Here is a 4,697-nt window from a genome sequence, read left to right on the forward strand (position 1 = left end):
AAAATCCCACAGACTCCATGGTCCCTGATGAGGCCTCAGCCCTCGTGTGACCATGGATTGCATCAGCAGAAGAATGTGACCATCACCCTTGAGTGCACATGAACACTTCTGCTAGGTGGATCATAACCATGGAAAACAGTTTTCACTGTGCTGTCTTTATTTATTTAATTTTATTTACTGCATTAACTGTAAACCAGGGGTGGGGAACTCGAGGGCCGGTGTCCTGCAGGTTTTAGATCTCACCCTGAATCAGATGATGAGTTCATTACAGGCCTCTGGAGAACTTCAGGACATGTTGAGGAGGTCGTTTAGCCGTTTAAATCAGCTGTGATGGATCAAGGACACATCTAGGGTTTTTTGTTTTGTTTTGTTTTTTGTATACACATTGTAAACTCAGTCTGACCCATACTCCGGAACAGTAGGAGGCGGTAATGCTCCTTTACGTTGGTTGCCAACCGCCGTTAAACACAAGGAAGAAGAAGAAGGACACATCTAAGACCTGCAGGACACCGGCCCTCGAGGCCTGGAGACATTGCTATGGCAGGAACGCCTCTTCGTTCCAGAGAATGAAGTGTGTCTGCAAATTCAGTGAATGTAAGGACAATAATCATTTTGCTTCAGCTTTAAGTTTGGCCTGGGTCTGTGACTGTTTAATTTATGTTCCATAATTATCGTTATTCATGGTTTTAGTTTTCTTGATAGTTTTCTGTTCATTTATATTTGTTGTTTTTAGCTTCTAGTTTCAGACACTGTCTTCTCTGTGTTCCATGTCTCATATCTCAGGGTCAAGTCTGTGTCACTGCGCATAGGTCATGTTTTACTTTGACAGTCTCGTGTATGTCAGTGTGTTCAGTTTTGCTTCCCTTTTGTCTTGTTTTGTCTGATTAGTCCCACCTGTGTCCCCACCTGTGTCCCATCCTCTCCTGCCTGTGAATTTAAGTCCTCAGTCTTCCCCTGTCTGTTGGGTCCTCCACGCTGCTGTGTGTCGTTCAATGGTGTAGCAGTGCGAGTTTCTTAGTTCTAGTTCATGTTTGGTTTGTTTCTTTAGTATTCATGCATTTTATTTTTAGTTGTTTTTTTCCAGCAATAAAACTGCCACCTTTAGTTAAGCGTTGTGTCTCCGAGTCCTGCGTTTGGGTCCGAGCCTGCCATTCAGAGTGCAACATGTGGCAGTTTCCTTGTGGTTTCTTCTAATTTTTATTGTTGTTATAAAGGAGAAGACTCACAGATGTGGTGAAATAGGATGTGCGGAGGGTTGGTGTGACAGAGGAGGATGTTAGGGACGGGGGAGATGGAGACAGATGGTGTTGTGACCCTTAAAGAGATCGGCTGACAGAGGGAAAAGAGAATAAACATGTTTTTGGTACGATGGATCTCTGGAGACGGTGATGCTCCTACAGTTAAACATTCATGAATATTTTTCTCTTTAGGTGCAGGAATCAGTTGCACATGAATTTTTTAATTGTGTCAAACTAAGTCAGTTTAATTCACGCTGGAGGCTTTGCAGTAATGGCGTTCACAGCGGTGTGTTGCACTGTGCAATTTCATTTCCATCCATCAGGTTTTTCACGCTAAGGCTTGCTTGGTGTCAGAGCTGCTGTCGCTCTTTCATTTTAGTGACTTGATTTGATGACAAACTACTCTGAATAATGATATCTCCTCTCCAGCAGCCAGGAGGAACAAACAAGGAACGCTGAGACTCATTATTCTTTAATCAAAGATCAGAGCCGGAAGGGTTGTGGTGGTTACTCGCACAAAAACAATCAAAATGCAAAATAATGAGCTAAAAACAAAAAAGGGGGAAGGGGCAGTTAATACTGCAAAGCAGATATAATTTGAGAGACTGCACATAAACCATAACTGGGTCAGGTGTGCACTGACAACCCTCTGCTCTGAGTGTGGCAGCAAGATGATTAAAATGCAACTTCTCAGTAAGAGCACTCCTGTACCCTCATTGCACAGCTACATATAAGGCATGCACAGCCTTAGCAGTACATTTGCTCTTGTGATTCAGCAAAACATGCAAACTAACCAGAGGCCAGCGAGCGTATTCCCACAGCTCACTAATATAGACTCTGTTATGAAAGAAAGCGAGCTCCGAGTTAGTTTCTGATCTGTTTCGCTTCAGTCTCTCTGTGCTCGTCTCACCAAAAAGGGAAAAGTTTGAAACCTGCTTATGAGTGAAAACACTGTTTGAATGATTAAAAGGCTGTATGTTATTATAGATAGCTATCATATATATATCCATCCATCAAACCCATTTCTGTCTGTGACCATGTAGCCTTGGTCTCTGTAGCTGGGGTGAAAAAACAACTATACCTCTATCAGGTGGCTTCAGATGACTGAATTCACGTCTTTAGCTGATCTTCACACATGAACTCCCCCTCAGTACTTTCCAGTTGCCAGTCTTTAGCTGACCTCCCTCTAAAGTCCATTTAATAACAGCTAAGGCAAGCAAGCGGACTTCCCACGTCCTGACTCCTGCTCTGCACAGACGGCACTACTCATCAAACCAAATATGTTATGTCACTCTGGGCTAATGCACTATTCACTCACTCATCCAAATCACTGAATTGAGGTGGTCCAATCACACCTGTGGCTACAGGTGTATAAAATCAAGCACCTAGGAGTTTGTGACAAAATTGAGCTCACTGATTTCCAGCATGATACTGTGGCAGGATGTCACCTGTGCAACAAGTCCGGACCTGAAGCTTCCTCACTACTAAATATTCTACAGACAAATGTTAGGGGTATCATTACAAAGTGGAAGTGACTGGGAACGACGGGCTGGCCACAGTCAGGATTAGCCCACAGTGCTAGCACAGGAGCTAATAACAGCTGATTTTCATGCCATGCAGCATCAGCTAATGGCTCAGAATTTCCCATCCATGCCCTAACCCAGTAAACATTTATACTTCACAAACAAATCTCATGCAACTCATTTGCATTCCTGAGGCTGCAGCACTACTTTCCACCAGAGATAAGAGCCCTGCTTTAAAGATGTGCAGAGTGTGCATTAGCAGGCTGGCTGTGTACTGGTGGCACAAGCAGCCTTATCAGGCGGGGGACTGTGGTTTGTATCCTGTCTGCACCTTTGTGTTGTGCTCTTTTTCCTCCTACTGCTGTTTTGTTTCATTTTCACCGTCTTTTACTTTCTTTCACTCTCTCGAGTGAGGCACTAGAAACTTTGTTAGGATCATGGTTTGGTGTAAGAAAATAAGCCCCTTCACAACAGCAACACTGCATAGTTGTTAGTGAGCGAACCATCTCGCTCTCACAACCACATCAGGTGTAGCTCTCCCACAGAGGGTCCCACATTTTGATTGGCTCCAGAGTACCAAAGCCAACAGGTGGCTTCCACAGGGAGCATTATTTTGTATGAAAGAAACATAAAGGAGTTATTTTAATGAGTTAATCTTTGTATGAAGCATCACTCTAAAGACCCAAAGCTGTGAACGTATTTGTACTGTTTGCAGGTGGAGGTGGTGAGGTTGAGACTATCTGACCTGCTTTAGCTGCCTGACGTCCGGCTCCTCGACTTCATGCTGACTTATTTAGTGTCTGATGCCTTCTCTGTTCTGTGTGGAGTCTTTGCAGCCACATGTGGAAACATCACGGTGTATATGGACATTTTCTTTGATTAAAATAGTCCCGATAAACCTGACTGAGCCTCATGCGACATGCAGTCAAACCTCAGTGGCCCTCGCATTAACTAACACAACCCCAAATCTGGCTGGTTTCCATTTTCAGGACCACAACCGCTTTTATTCAGCACAGCATGGAAGCGTTGAAGAACTGATGTTACAGCAGGGAGCCATATCTTCTCCTTTCAGCACTTAGGACGAGGGGAGAGACGATCATTATGTGATCAAAATGGACTGTCAGTGGGAAGCAGCTCTAAGCTGGGATTAGTCTGATAGGACAAGATGTGCCGCCGTACAAGAGCTCCCCTAAGAAAAACACTCTGTGTTAAATTACATTTTAAGAGTGAAATAAAGCATGCATATCAAAAGGCATTTTATTATGTTATGAGCAATTTCTCAAATGGATCTTTATTACTCTTTGACTCTGCTGACGGAGGTTGAACCCAGATTCAGAGGAATCGCACTCACTGTTATTTCACACCATATTTAAACGCACAGTGTGAACTTTAGCCCCGCAGTCATTACTGGTCCCAACAAACCTTAGCCAAACTGGCCTTTTGTTCAAGGGTTTAGTTTAAAATCTGCTGGGACATACAGGAATGATGGGGAAGAGGAGGACGGGAGCTTGGACGCACCAATGACGGCATCTGTGGCCTTGTGATATGCAGCCAAACAAAAGTACTTTTGTTGCCTAAACCAACCAACCGCACAAAGGACTCTGGATCCAAACCAGCGTCTGTGGTGTGTGAGTCAGGTGCTTTATATGGTCTCCATCCACCCGACCTCCTGATCAGCTCTGACACACCAAACAGCAAACTTTTCTTTCTCAAACTCTTTCAAAAATACTTTTTACATAGTTTTACTGAATGGTGGAAACAAACCTGGAGACATATGATGGCGACTTTGTCTTGTTTTGTTAGGGTTATTTGGTTACTTCCTGTTTTACTTTGAAGGTTTGTTTTCTCATGTTTTTAATTGCGGTTTCACTTCCTGCTTTTGTTCTTTCCCCCTCATTTGTGATTGTCTGCTCGAAACTTATCGGTGTTTAAATGT

The 4,697-nt window shown here is 43.6% G+C and overlaps 1 long non-coding RNA gene across 2 annotated transcripts; it reads left to right on the forward strand.

Annotated features, from left to right (window-relative positions):
* Positions 1-391: 391 nt before the first annotated feature.
* On the forward strand, positions 392-4,149 carry LOC102201512 (uncharacterized). 2 transcript variants are annotated; one of them, XR_001290340.1, is made up of 3 exons: positions 392-594; positions 3,477-3,617; positions 3,751-4,149. It is a non-coding gene; the product is annotated as an uncharacterized LOC102201512 (long non-coding RNA). The 2 variants fall into 2 exon arrangements; XR_311671.2 differs by having other exon boundaries at positions 394-594; positions 3,477-4,149.
* Positions 4,150-4,697: the final 548 nt, after the last annotated feature.

Source organism: Pundamilia nyererei, unplaced genomic scaffold (genome assembly GCF_000239375.1).
Source record: "Pundamilia nyererei isolate P.nyererei 1_Seehausen unplaced genomic scaffold, PunNye1.0 scaffold00038, whole genome shotgun sequence".
Lineage (NCBI taxonomy): Eukaryota > Metazoa > Chordata > Actinopteri > Cichliformes > Cichlidae > Pundamilia > Pundamilia nyererei.